General features: G+C 43.7%; 1 protein-coding gene across 13 annotated transcripts in view; it reads left to right on the forward strand.

The window, feature by feature from the left end:
• The window catches only part of ZMIZ1 (zinc finger MIZ-type containing 1), a 383,046-nt gene that overhangs the window by 278,652 nt on the left and 89,639 nt on the right, over window positions 1-14,755 (forward strand). The window contains exon 1 of one of the 13 annotated variants that reach the window (XM_079977002.1): window positions 5,054-5,199. The exons of 10 other annotated variants lie outside the window; for them this stretch is intronic. The gene's annotated coding sequence lies outside the window, so the exon portion shown is untranslated. Of the gene's footprint in view, window positions 1-5,053; window positions 5,200-5,633; window positions 5,747-5,831; window positions 5,927-14,755 lie in introns of those variants that run through there. 2 more of the 13 variants (XM_079977003.1, XM_079977004.1) reach the window with 2 other exon arrangements.

Below are 14,755 nucleotides of genomic sequence, written 5' to 3' on the forward strand. Positions count from 1 at the left end.
AGGGGTTAAGCTACACCTTGAAAAACTCTAGCCGCCATGCATCCAGTGGTCTCTGCCTTTCAGAGCACAGGAGTCTCATTTCAATATTGACTGAGAAACTGGTAGAGGTGATATTGCAAGGGAGAGAGTTAGGATGTACTGAATCGTACGAGGCATTTTATGCTGTAATTGAAAGGTGCAGGGGACTCCCAAAAACGTCCTCATTGCCCATGGTATGAAAAATATGGGGAAATGCTTCTTTATTCCATCAACCCATTTAGTTGCATAGCTCCGTGGATGAGGCCCAGGCCTTAAGTGAATTGCAGTCTTGTGTCTTCTGGATTGCATAGATAAATCTTGATTGTACAATGCCACCTGAATAAATGTTGATATGGGAGAGAAGCGCTATGAGGCAGTTGGAGTCATTTCAAAGGCTTAGCAAAAGTACCATTTAAAAATGAGTAAAGTAAGATAAACCACAGAGCCTAGGGAGCTCCCGTTGTTCGGTCTCAGCTCCTGCCAACCTAGCAGTTCGGAAGCACGCAGTGCAAGCAGATAAATAGGTACCGCTCCAGCGGGAAGGTAAACGGTGTTTCTGTGCACTGCTCTGGTTTGCCAGAAGCGGCTTAGTCATGCTGGCCACATGACCCAGCAGCTGTACGCTGGCTCCCTCAGCCAGTAAAGCGAGATGAGTGCCGCAACCCCAGAGTCGTCCGTGACTGGACCTAATGGTCAGGGGTCCCTTTACCCTTTACCTTTAAGATAACACTCCTGAGTCATCCACTGGCTAAGCTAACCAAGGCTTACTCAAGACACTCTGTGCTTAGAGGCTGTGCTTAGTTCCAGATACAGAACCCAACCAGATTGACAGTTGCATCTCTTAACATTGGGGACACTGATGGGATAGTGTCTTCTACTGCAGCTGAGGACAGCATCTGCTGCTTCAGGCAGCCCTATCACCAGCACCAGCTCTGCTTCCGAAAGAGCAGCTATGTGTGGATAAAGCTGCCACTTGTGGATGCAGACCCAGCAGCATTATGATGGTTACCCGACTCCACTGACCAGTTGCGTGAGTCCTTTGAGGCAGATGGGATTATGGGATGCTCTTCCACATCTGGGACTGTTACTTGTTGCACCCGGCTGTAGTTGCCCATGGGTAAAGCAGGATTAGGGTCATAGGGTTAGGCGATTCTTCCTAATGATGCTGTTGCTTTTGCACTTCCCTCATGTGCTTACTATCCAAACCCAGCACCTAGATGGGGAAAGATTTCTAATGTATGTTGGACCCAAACCTGTCACAATGACTGTAACCATTTAGGAGCATCCCTGTAAACACCTGTGTGATTAGTGCTGAGTCATGACTCCAAACTCTAGATGAGCCATTTATCAACTGCAGAAAGATCTAACAATCAGTAGGGTTCTGTATATAAGCCCCTGAAACATATGCTTATCCACAGACCTGGCTAAGGCTCAACTCCTAATTTTAGACTTCAGTCTTGGAGGGCCACCCCACACACCCATTTTCTCACTTCCTCCCGCATGCACTCATGAGCAACTCTGCTGTCTACATAATTATAGTTTTTAAAAGAGCATGAGTTCTGTTTTAATAAAAAAGAGTGACATTCCAAATATCCTGCTATAATGTCATACTGTGGGTTTTATTTTATTTTTTAAATTGAGAACAACAATTTCTGTGATGTACAGCAGATGCTTGCAAAGGAACGCTTGTCCTTTCTATTGTAACAATTTCCAGATGAGTAGGTGCGTTAGCTGGAGAAACATGGAATAAAACTAAAGGGTCTTGTGGCACTTTAAAGACTAACACATTTTATTATGCTATGATCTTTCATGGACTAGAGCCCACTTCACCAAAATGAAGTGGGTTACAGTTCACAATAACTCACACCATAATAAAATTGGTTAGTCTTTAAGGTGCCACAAGATTCTTGCTTTGCTTTTTTAGTCTGAGAGAAAAAAGGCAAAACGCATTCTTGGCAATTTTCTGTTCTTCTAATTGAAATCGGCAAGATAGCCCAGGCAAGCGCATCTGTGGCAAGGCTTGATAGATTTTTTGAAGGTTGCGCTTGGATAGGAAGTGGGGTTTTTTACCACAGGATGCTGTGTCAAGGAAAGACTGGTTCTTGGTTGGCCACAACTTAAACTGTCACTTTTCCCTCCAAGAAGGGGAAAGCTCTCATTGGCTTCCTGTTTATGTACTTTGCAATCATTCACTCCATACAGAAAACTTCTTTTAACTTGAAAATCTCTTGAAATGAAAGCCAAGTAGTTGTTCTTTAAAAGGTCGGGGATTCAATTCCCATTTTGAAATTTAAACCTTGTATAAGGAATTCATTAAAACTATTATTGAAAGTCTTGTTAAAAGGTATGGTATGTGGAACTGTAAATAATTTGTACAGTTGGAGCAATGTTAACATATCCAAAATTCGTTCTCTCAAAAAAAAATTCAGTATATTCCTATCTTGATCCTGAAAGCAGTTGCTATAAGAGGAATATAGTACGCTTGCTAAGTGCTCAAAGTGTTTCTTATAAGTGATCTCAGTAACCTTTGCTACAGCCTTGCATGGTAGGCCAACTTTATCATCATATTAGTAATCTGGGTGTTGAGGGTTAGTCTGGATGTGGCTGCTGTTCAGAGTGTAAATTATGGCTGGGATATTTTTTTTCCTGTTGAGAGTCACATTATCTTGGAAGTAATATGTCAAGGGAAGACGTTCCAGAACAACCAGCAGTGGGGCAGAAGTGGCCTGCCTTTCAGCTGGAGTGTTGCCCCTCCCCAATACCTTTGTGCTAAACCTTGAAACTCCTGGAAATTTGGCACAGTTTTAATTTGAACCTGGGGACTTTCCAGTGCTGGATTGACAAATACAGTGGTACCTCGGATTAAGAACTTAATTTGTTCCGGAGGTCCGTTCTTAACCTGAAACTGTTCTTAACCGGAAGCACCACATTAGCTAATGGGGCCTCCTGCTTCCGCCGCGCCGCCACAGCACGATTTCTGTTCTCATCCTGAAGCACAGTTCTTAACCCAAGGTACTATTTCTGAGTTAGTGGAGTCTGTAACCTGAAGCGTCTGTAACCTGAAGCGTATGTAACCCGAGTTACCACTGTAGGCAGAGAGGCCTATGGGCCCCGTACCTTTTTACAATCAAGCTTTCTTAGTTTTATGAGGGTCCCCCCCCCCAAGATTTCGGCTGCCTAGGGGGCTCCACAGGGTATATATATCTGGCACTGGGATTTCCTAGCCCATAAATTATTCTCTTAAGTACTATCCCTTTGTGGGGCAGTGAAATTGGTTTGGACCTCCTTTACCTCCATTATGATTCTTCACCTTCCTCACTAGTTTAGAACATCAGAACCCTGATTCTTTATTCTCCCTTTGCTATGCTCCTGAGTATCTGGGTAAGGCATCTACAAGCTCAGGATCATGTGCCATTGTAAGAAACATCAGATTCTGATCTTAGGTATCCCTTCCTAGATATCAGATTTGTTTATACTGTACTATAGTAGTAATTGCACTGACATGCCTTGTATAGGGTCCTGATCTACTGCTTGGAGGATTAAACAACACATCACAGCTCCACATATCCCAGATTTAGTAAATTAAATAAATAAATTTAGAACTGTTCCCAAGCAATCTATATTTCATTCTGGGGCGGGGGGGGGGGGGAGAGAGAGATCTGAGTTCTGTGACCTGTATAAAATATACTGAGTAAATCTGGATAGTTCTGATAGTCATGGGAAGGGACAAGGAGCTGTGGTTCAACCACTTGAAATTCTACACAGTCACGTCTCCTGAGATTGCTTCAAAGTTTGTTTACATATTATCAAGCATATTTTTGAGCCATAAGAGCTAGAAAATTGCTTTTTAAAAAGCTGAGATTCCAGAATCTAAATTCTGTGCCCTATTCTGGAGTTGGAAGGGACCCCATTGGTCATCTAGCGCTACCCCCTACAAATGCAGGAATCCTGCCCACAGCCATCCCTGGTTAGCAGACAGACCTATTGACCCATTGCATCCTTTGGGGTTCTTTGCCCTGTGATCTTACAGAATTATAGCATACATACAGCTCTCCTTGAAGTATCCTAAATGTTCTGCTGCCCTTTGACTGCTTCCCATTTTATAATCTGCTGGCACAAGAATGGTCCCACAAGTCACTTCTGGATCTGGGGAATGGGTTGAGGCAAATAATGTGGAACGGATGACAACTAGGTCAAAGAAAGCCATAATTACTGTAAATTTGGCTGAGCAGTAAAAGTGTCTTTTCCCATTCTAATTGTGTGTGTTGCTCCTTTCCTGAGTTAAGCTTTCAGATGTGTGTGAACGAGGGCCAAATAATTAGACTGCAGTTGCTTCTCACATGTAGTTTGTGCTGAGCTTTGAGCACATAAAGGTTTGCATAAATACTGGATGTTCCCCAGGGAGTAACCTGCTGGATGTGAGGAAGACAGCCAAATGAAAGCTCGGCTCCAAATCCATCCACCTCAACCTTCTTTTCAGGTGTACTAGCTGACGAAATGGCAACAACCCTCTTTGTTTTGTTCTTTCAAACAGTGATTCATGCCAGAATTACGCCAATATGAATTTCGTATTCTGGTACAGGTGGCGTGTGTCCACTTCCTCCCCTTCCTTTTTGTGGGCTGATTGCCTTCACGCAGGAAGCCACCAACGTCGCTGCTGTCTCCTAAAAAGCAGAACCTTCCTCCTCTGGACATTTAATTAGCTTGACTAGTTTGATGGATTTAGTCAACAGTATTTCTAAATGGGGATGCAGGGAGACCCTGTACACCAGCTCTTTCCCAAACAGAAGCCCTTTTTTTGACCAGGCGCCCTTAATGGCTTGCTAGACACACTCAAACAAGTGTTGCTTCTGATTAATTGATCGAGGGGGGTAATTTTAGCCTTTTGGCGGCGTTCCAGAGAGCAACCCTTTGTCCTAATATTCCTAGCACCACCCCTCCTTGCAAGTTTGAAATGTGAGATGCCTGGATTCCCCCCCACCCCACCCCACTCCCTCTCCCGTTCTCTTTCTCTCTCCCTTCTGGCAAAGTGGCTGTGTCTGCTTGTGTGTATCTCTGTGTGAGTGTGTGAGTGTGCGTGCGTGCGCACGTAGGTGATAGATGGGTATAATGGGAGAGCAAAGGGATGGACCACTAGAGACAGCAAAAGGAAACCATCAATACCAGTAACATGCAGTTGAGGTGAGAATTTTCCTAGTGTTTGATTCCCCCCCTCCTCTCCTTTATTTCTCTCCCCCTCCTCATCTCTTTCCAGTCCTTTCAAGCGGCGTTGGGGAGGGGGAGAGAGAGAAGGGTGTTTTTCTTTTTTTGTTAATGGAGCCTCCTTTCATATTTGCAAGCGCTGCACACAGACACCCGCCCGCCCACCCTCTCCCAGCAATGTCATGCGGACGCCACTGCGTGCCCCCTCGCTTGTTTCAGGTCTGTCCGCGTAAATGTGTGAAGTTCTAAAGCTGAACCTGATTCTCCCTTTATTGTCTCTGGAGGGTTGTCGCTGGCAGCACAAATAGCCTGTTGGCAAGTACGGCATGAGCCCATTAGCAAGGCTCCATCTGTGATTGGTTTTGCCTGGAAACCGGGAGACAAGCGATGAATAATTGATGTGTGTTGTGCAGGAGCTGGACAGGCAAAGAAAAAGAGCGAGAGCGCAGGATGCCCTCAGAGAGGGGGGAGAGAGAGAGCAGACTCGAAAAATAGCTACTGGCTGCCTTGCGCTGCTGAGATTAAGGTAGCCCTGGCTTTCTTTGTTCTGCAACTACATGCTTTCTTTCTGCCTAGAAGTGTTTTCAGATAGATGTGGCCTTCCCCCCAACTCCACCCTCCTTGCAACAGAAGAGAGGGAGAAATACCACCCCCCTCGAGGTTGGGGAGTGGAGGACGCCAGTTTCGACTGAAATAGAACTTGTGGGTAAGTTGGCATCTGCGGGGGATGTGCATGTGTGTTGTGTGTGAGTGTGGGCTCACTCCAGCTTCTCTGACAAGGTGTGTGTGTGCAAGAGAGAGAGAGCATGTCTCTGGGTGCGTGCTTGCGCGTGCGTGAGGCAGAGAGAGAGAGAGAGAGTGAGAGAGAGAGCATTGTGGGTAGAAGTGTGTTGTCAGATGGCAAAGGCAGCACAAGGGATGAAAGACAGGACTCCACTTGCAAACTAGGGCATGTTTTTATACAGCTTCTGTTCAGATTGAATTCCAGTTTTTCGTGAAACGGTCTATCTGGGTTTTAGGGTGTGAGTGCGGTTGGGATATGTGTGTGTGGTTTGCGGTTGTTGCCCCCCCCCCCATTAGTGTGTTTTTTTGTCTGAGGATGATTTTATTTAAGGGGAGAAATCCTGCCCTGTGCAGCCAGGTATTTGACAAGATGTTGATACTTTAATTTATTTAGCTAGTAACCATGGTGAACAGAGTGCATGCAAGGCTACAGTGGCCTTTCTCTTCAACCTCAGCATGTCTGCGCTGCCCAAAATTACTAGATTACTAAATCCCAAGCAGCTGGGATATTAGGCAGCACCGTTGTGCTTCAACTCTTTCAAGATCATTGCCATCATTTTGAAAATTAATTGCTTTGTATCAGGCTTTTGGCAAACATGCCTCCGTGAACAATCTTTCAAGGATGCTTCTTAGTTTCAGCTGGGAAGGTATCTAAAAGTTGAGTGTAGTTTGTATTGTTGACATTTAATGAATATATTTAAAGGCTATTAAGCAAGCCTAAAATCTGCAGTCACTGGAAGAACCGAGATACTAGAATTCCACATGCTTGTTCCTAGGGACGTGTTTTGTTTTAGTTTTGAGTATTGAATGAATTGGGGGGGGGGGGGAGTGTGATTGCTCACAACTGGCTAGAGAAATCAGTCCTTAATAGGACCCGAAATCTAGCACTGCAGAGTTTCAGTTTTAGCTTAGCAAGCAGCAAAATAAGGGCTGCAGCATGTTAAGGAAAGCTGTGCCAATGTTTTGGTTTGTGCACCTGAGTGACGTCACCGTTTAACTGAGATGGAGTTTCAGCACTGGCAGCCTCCATCAATTTGCTGAGTGAAGTAGGTGTGCTTTGCAATAAACAGCTTGATTGGCGGGTTTCTGTGGCAGGATAGAGCATTGTTTTTTCATATTGCTTGGGGCCTGATTCTTAGAAGGGGTGGGATTCATGCCAGCGTTCTCGTGCAGGTCATGCAATTAGCAGCAACTGATGCGTAGCTTAACTAAGGCCAGTTGGGGCCTGATCCAAAAACTCTTGCCTTTTAATGGCCGTTAGCAAAGTCTTGTCATCCCAGAGTGGCTTTAACTGGACTTTCGATGTAATAAATTAATGGGAGCTATCATAGTCTTAACAGGTGTCAGGCTGAAGAATCATATAAATGTCAGGTTGAGGATACAGGGGCCAAGTAGACCTCCTTGGCTTCAGGCTCTGATATCAGTCTCACTACTACATTCAGGGTCATGAAGTATCAACACACACACATACACATGCCAGCAATATAATACAATTCGGGAAGGTTTTGTTTTATTTTGATTGCTACCATTTTAGCCTTCCTCTGTAGCATGAACTGGGTTTATTGTCTAGAAGCACCTGCGTTCCTTAAATTTTGTAAGCACTTCCTTCAGGAGGCATCCTTGTTCATCCCACAGATGAGGCAGAGCAAGTTGTAAAAGGGATTTTTGTTTAGCGTAGGTGTGGAAGGCTTTGCTGCAAGGGGAAAGGGTTGGACTGGACATCCTTTAGGTCTGTGGGAGCCCTGTGAGGCAAAGCTTTGAAACTTTGTGTACATCACAGCAAAAGGTCTACTGATATGATGGATGGGGCATGGGTATGTGAAGGCAGGAAGCTTTCAGGTGCAGTGCATCTGTATGAACTCTGCTTACAAAAGTACATCAAACCTCTCTCTCACACATACAGTCATACCTCGGGTTGAAGTAGCTTCAGGATGAATATTTTCGGGTTGTGCTCCATGGTGACCCAGAAGTAATGGAGTGCGTTACTTCTGGGTTTCACTGCTCGCGCATGCACAGACGCTCAAAATGATGTCACGTGCATACGCGGAAGCGGTGAAATGTGACACGCGTTTTACATTCGCTTCAGGATGCGAACGGGGCTCCGGAACGGATCCCGTTCACATCCAGAGGTACCACTGTATACCATAGAGGCTGAGCCACCCAGCCTTCAAAGGGGAGGGCCAAATTTGCCCTTGCCAGAAAAGTGCTTCCCAAAAGTACATTAATTTACTTTTCCCCATAGGAATGAATCTTAGGCAATTGCTCATTTAGTAGGATGCAAAGATCACCTGCTCTTGTCCTGGTGATCCCAGCTATTGAGAACCATTGTTAATCCTCATGCATAGCCTCACCCTGGGAACTTCCTGAAAGTGTGAGCTAGCCATCCACATGTTTTTTGCTCTATTGCATTTTTTTAAAAAATGATGACTATATTTACATATATTCATTTTCCCATTCAGATCTGATCATTATTTCAGTTTATCATATTATAGTTCATCTTAGGCTCCTCAGAGCTGTTTTACTTTATACATTTCTGAAATAAAATGTATGACAGCTCACAGAATTGTTCAGACATTGATTGCCAGGGAGAAATCTTAACCTTGGTAAGAGTCCTGGGTGCATGCATGCCCCTTACTAAACATGAGGAGAGAGTAATATCTGATCCAGGCTGTAGTACATTCAGTATATCATTTTCTTGATGGTACGACCAAAAAATTCCCTCACTCTTTACTGGGATGAACTGGGGAAGGAATGAAGCTGTGATCAAATAAATGTGGTACAGTCTGGATTAGATTTTATGCTATTTCTGCAGTGGGGAGGCAGCAGGAGCCATCATAGGATTTACTCCCCCCCCCCCCCCGTAAGAAACCAATGAAAGACTCACCTTAATTCACTTTCACATGGTGCAGCTTTCCCCCCCCCCCAAATGTTCCCACATAGCAAGGTCAGTAATAATCATGTCCTAGAAAACAATGGCATTTGACAGGGGTGTGCTTCATGTATCAAAATGACAGATATTTCAGCTTCTCTTAAGCACTTTTTATTAGAATTGTAGTGTTGGAAGGAATCCTGAGGATCATCTAGTCCAACTCCCTGCAGTGCAGGAATATTCAGATGTCACATATGGGGACCAAACCTGTAATCTTGACTGTGTCAGCACCATGCTCAAACAGTTCTGAAGCTAGGAGCATGCCTGAGAAAGGAAAAGTTTTTCCAGGTAGCCGACAAGCAGCAGATTTGGGCATCTGCAAAAATCTGTTATCTCTTCTTCAAACTAAGACCTAGACCAGCAGTGGTTGCTTGGATGCCTTCCTGCTCCCTCATGCTCTGCTTTTATATTTGAAGTAAAATAGATATTACAAGAACACCATGAGTCTTGACTACTCTCTCATCACGGGGGAGATATCCATGCCTCTTCCCAAGCCTCTCTGCTTCTTAGCCTCCCTCCGCTGCTGCTTCAATGCCTCTCAGCGACAGACTCTCCCTGCTCCCTGAGCCCTGCTACCTTTTCACCTCATCCTCCTAGTCTTCTCCCCCTTCTGACTACTCACCATAGTCCCACCACCACTCCCTGGACTCTGAGCCTTCTTCCCTTGGGGGTTCACCAGCTGGTTCCTCCCACCATTCCTCTGCATCCAACCAGTCCCTGACACCTACAGGCAGCCCTTACATGTTGCAGCCAGGGACATGAATTGCAATTCACATTACTGCATTAGAATGAATCGCTGTAGGTCAAGCCAAGAATACCATCACCATTTTTATTTTTTTACTGAAAAGTTATCTTATCTCTACACACACACACACACACACACACACGGTTAAATGTTGAACCTTCATAAAACTATCTCTCTTTTGCTTCCTTTTACCTCAAAGGCTAATGCTATTTCACACATTCCACAATAGCAAACTCATTTTCCCCCTTACTGTATTGTCACTTTGACAGAGAGATACTGTCAGTCACAGTTACCTGTGATTGTGACTTGTTACCTTGATTGTGACTTCCTGCGGGAATATTTCCCATACTGGGACAGCTGTCCAACATAATGCTGTTGTTCCAAATTCTATAGGAGCATATCCTTGGAAACATTTTCACCCCACTGGAATTTTAAAATTTGATTCCCCCCCCCAAAAAAAAAAAAAAAAATTATAGCAGCAAGCATTTTACCTTTGCACTTCTCCTGCACTTTAGCAGTTCTTTAGAGTACCACAGAGAGCAATTTAAGGATTTTCCCAGCTCTTCCAACAGGAGACCTGCAAAAGAGCTTATAAACACAAAAGGTATCCATCCGCCAGTTTTCAGAGTCCTTCAGAGGCTACTGAGAATGTAACACTTGTGTCTTAAGATACTTACATGTGTCTTTATTCATGCAAATATGCATATTTTACAGAACTCTGTGAAAACCACCTAGCATCTTCCATGGGAAAAGTGGTGCATTGCACTATCCTCCTATATAAAGTTTACACACAATTTTTAGATCTTATAAAATAAACAATGGAAATTCCTGACGGTCAGTGCCCCTCCCAGGAAAGTCAGGGACAGCCACACATTTCAACTATCACAGTTTTTTTTTTGGTGTACACCTAAATGTGTAATGCCTAAGAAGGTGGAGCATGAATGCAGCAAATGTATGTCTGCAGACTTTTACGTACCTCCAGAGAGCTCAGATGGCCCATGGCTCCCTATCAGGTGTGCACTCAGTGGTAAACACGGATATGTTGCAATGTGCCCCTTGGAAAAATGTGAATCCCGTGGAGAGAGGGGCAGATTCAATGATAGTTCTGACAATAAACCATCCAGTAAGGAGAAGTGTGTGGATTTTGAGCCCCATCTGCTTTACAGACCACCTTCCTCCTAAAGGTGTGTAGGAGAAAAGGGATTGTTTCATCTGCACCACCCTGTAGCCATGGTCTACAGGGCCTTTAGCTGAAGTTCTCCCTCTTCCTTAGCAAACTCCATGGATAGTTTTTATATCCAGCACCTTCCCCCCTTCCTCCTCCATCCATTGCTAGGAGATCCCTGTGTCCTCCTTTCCTTAGTCGACGCAGCGCAGCTGGTTTCCAGTTGCTGCATAGTAAGTTACCGTAGAGGATTATTTCTACACAATTGTGTAGAAAATCCCAGTTAAGGAAGACAATTTTGGTGACTAAAGCAATGATGTAGGCAAAACACTGTTGGGGATAAGATGTTGTGTGGCTAGGAGAATGGCCGCTAGAGATTTCATTTGTCCAATATCTCTTGCTGCAGTAGAAAAATTGATTTCTTAGAGAAACAGATTAGAAATTAATCCATTTATTTGGATTCCAGGGACCACCTAAATAATGCTTGGTGGCTGTGAAATCCCTGTTATCCATGTGGTCCAAAGTGGGGGTGTCTGCCTGGAGGATGATCACTGACACCTGGCCTCATGATCCTTGGACTGTGTTTCTCTTCCTCACCTCTAAACATAATAGTTCCATAGGTCACCCTGGAAAGGGCTTGAACAAGCCAATAGAGACCTGCCAAGACCGATAAATGTCTGAAGAAAGCTGGCCCGGTATCAAAAGTGTTGGAATTAGCTGAACAAGCCCCTGAGCCAGGAAATTCACATAACCTTAAGAGTTGGTTGGGCTCTCATGAAACGAAAGCGGTGTGCAATGATAAGAGGCACACAAACGTGCCATAAAATAACACAGTGATTACTGTTAAGTTGCGGCGAGGAGAGCACATCATTCATCATCCATATGAAAGCAGCCAGCTGGTCTGGCACACACCTAGGCTCTTTTGAGGACTAAATCCACTACTCTGTCTTTTCATAGTCTTAATTAAGGATGCAAGTTTGCCTTTTTGAATCAGGCTAAAGCCCATCTAACCCAACATTCTCTTTCCAACAGCAGCCAGACAGATGCTGCTGGAATCTTGTAAGCAGGGCCTGGTGGCCGTGTTCTTCCCCAACAGCTGGTGCTCAAGCTGAATCAAACTTTATAGTGTCAGCTCAGGGCAAGAAGCTGCTTTGTTCTAATGAGGTCTCCCTATGCATGATTATAGGAAGGTGTCTTGCACTTTTACTCTCCTACTGCCAATGTTGGTTTAGTTCTTCAACTGCATGCGAGGATCTCCACCTGTGGAACAGATGGTTGGTGCTTAAAGCAGAAGGTTTTTTTTAAAAAAAAAAACTTTGAGAAGCACTAATTAAAGTTAATAGGCCTCTTTCATATAGTTCACATCATAATATTGTGGTACTTTTGGTTTAGAAATTGGCTCCATGAGATCATAGGGCAATATGGAGCATTAGTGAAAATCCCACATGTATAATATCATTTGGCATAGCTTGCTGCTGAAGCTCAAAGTAAATGTGATTAGAGGCCAGTTATCTCGTCACTTTCCTTCCACTGCCTTAGCTTACACCTGTTAAATAGGTTGACAGAGAGGTGCCACTTTCCAGACTAAAGGCAAGTTTGCACTCTTTGGACATATGTGAGGACATCATGTGCATATATCTGCTACAGAAAGATGCATGTACAGTGTGACACTTTTTTGTGAGGCAGACACACGTATTTTGGCTCTGATCATGGATTCCACCCTGCCCTCCCCAGGTACTGAGCTTTCACTTTAAAAAGAGAGAGCCAACTTTTAGCATTCGTAAAACCTGAGATATGTTACAGAAGGTACAGTGGCTGTTCTTATTTTTGTGTGTGAGAAATTAGTCTTCTCTACTCTTTCCGTGTCTTACTTTGCCTCCTTCCAAAAAAATATGGCAGATGCCCATATTTCTGCAAACCTCTTTAACAGAGATGACTTGAGAAAAATCCTAGATGGCACCTCTCCTGGTGGTAAAATTATAATGAATAATTGACCATTTGCTGTACTTCTGAGATTTTTCCTGCTGCCAGAAATGTCTTTCAAAGGGTCATTACCTGGATTTGCCACTGAGAGTACACTCAAATGGAAACTGTAACCCAGAATAGTAAAGTGTCACATTTAGATTTTACATATTTTAGGTTTACACACAAAATATGTGTAAACCTATGCAGCATGGCAAATTATGTTTGACTCTGAGGAGAATATAAAAAGCAGTTTGTGATATGGAACAAGTCTTAACACCAGGAATGGTGCTAATGTCCTAAGTGACGTCAGGTGCTTCCTAATTCATCAGTTGAAATTTGGGTTCTTCTCTTTTAAGTTGTGTTTCAGTAATACTGTTGTGCTTTCTGTTATCTGGCAGCTTAAGAAATTTCAATCTGTCTTCATAGCAGGGCATATCACCAAGACTTCCAGGAAGAGACTGCAGTGATTTACTTATTCATGCAAACTCCACTGGTTTATGGAGTCTTGATATTGCTTGATCTGTCAGCAGAATTTGATTCTATTGATCATGGAACACTATTTGACTGCCTGGAGCACCCTGTCAGTCTCCAAGGCCCTGTTAATGGAGTTCACTTCTGATATTTTCCTGCTACCTCATTTTGCTGCTGTCAATAGTTCTATCTCTGATCCTTTCACTATACAAGATGATATGCTAGGATTGAGGGGTGGGCGGGCAGGAGAGATAACTTGAAGCCCTAGAGGAAATATCCAAACCACAATCTGAGGTTTATGACAAACTCCATATGTATCCCAACCCACACATCTGTAGGAAGACGGCAATTTGCTCTTATCAGTAGATATTTGCTCTTAAGTGTTGGACAGCCTTTCAATTCTGAAGTCTAATAAAACAGGAATGCTTGAGACTCTTCATTCCTTATTGCCAGGAGCAAGGAAAAGAAGGCAGAGAAGGGCTGCCCTCTCCTGTATTTCAGACCACGTTTCATTACTCTTTAAGAGCATATATATTTCTGGTCAACTAACACATTCTGAACTCTGAGGCCCAGTCCAGATGTTTGGGTCTGCAACAATATCATTTGCATAGTGGAAGCTGAGACAAAGTATGAGAACATTGCATTCCTTGAACCATGCACACAACCTCTTGTGCAATCCAGTCAATTGCATGCATACATATATATGTGATTTACCACATCTTTGTGATCATTTCACCGCTTTTGGGTAAGAATAGGATCACACCTATCAAGCAAATCATGCAAATATATTTGCCCAGCTTGCTGCTATGGGCTCAGACATCTGGTCTTGAATAACGTAGATGTGTATTATAGGCATGCCTGCCAAAGGCACAAATCCCTTTGCTTGAAAAGGAGGAGTGATTGTTCTGATCAGCATTGAGAATATTGCTGTAGTAATTTTGAAGGATAAAAATTATCTTAAATACACTGCAGTTTAGTCTTGAATACATACAAGAAGGAACCTTTGAAATCTCCCCTGAAATTTGAAATGGTGCCTCTACTTCTGACTTTTCCTTTACACAACTTCTTTCTGCATTTCACCCCCCCCCCCAAAAAAAAATCCTCTTTCAGGAATAAACAAACCCAAAGGTTATCTTTGGAGAAATGTCCAAACTATGCCGTCAAGCGTCTGACCATGTATGGAAATTTGCTGTTTCTATTTTAATCTGTTCTTCAGATGATGCTCAGTTGTGTTCAGACTGAACTCTTGAAAAATTAATAGTCTGCTGATTGGCCTGGTAACATAGGGTACAATGCAGCCAGTGTTAAGCACTGTCTCCTGTAGGAATCAGTGGGACTGAAGGAGTTTTACCTTTGCCTGGATCGCAATTGAGGGCATTCACAGGCCATCTAATCACTTCCATTGTCAACACTTTGACACATTTTTCATACAGGAAGGTGAAGAATAGGACTCACTATGTGTCACCTGCAGCGCAAT

The sequence above is a fragment of the Podarcis cretensis genome (genome assembly GCF_951804945.1).
Source record: "Podarcis cretensis genome assembly, chromosome: 5".
Classification (NCBI taxonomy): domain Eukaryota; kingdom Metazoa; phylum Chordata; class Lepidosauria; order Squamata; family Lacertidae; genus Podarcis; species Podarcis cretensis.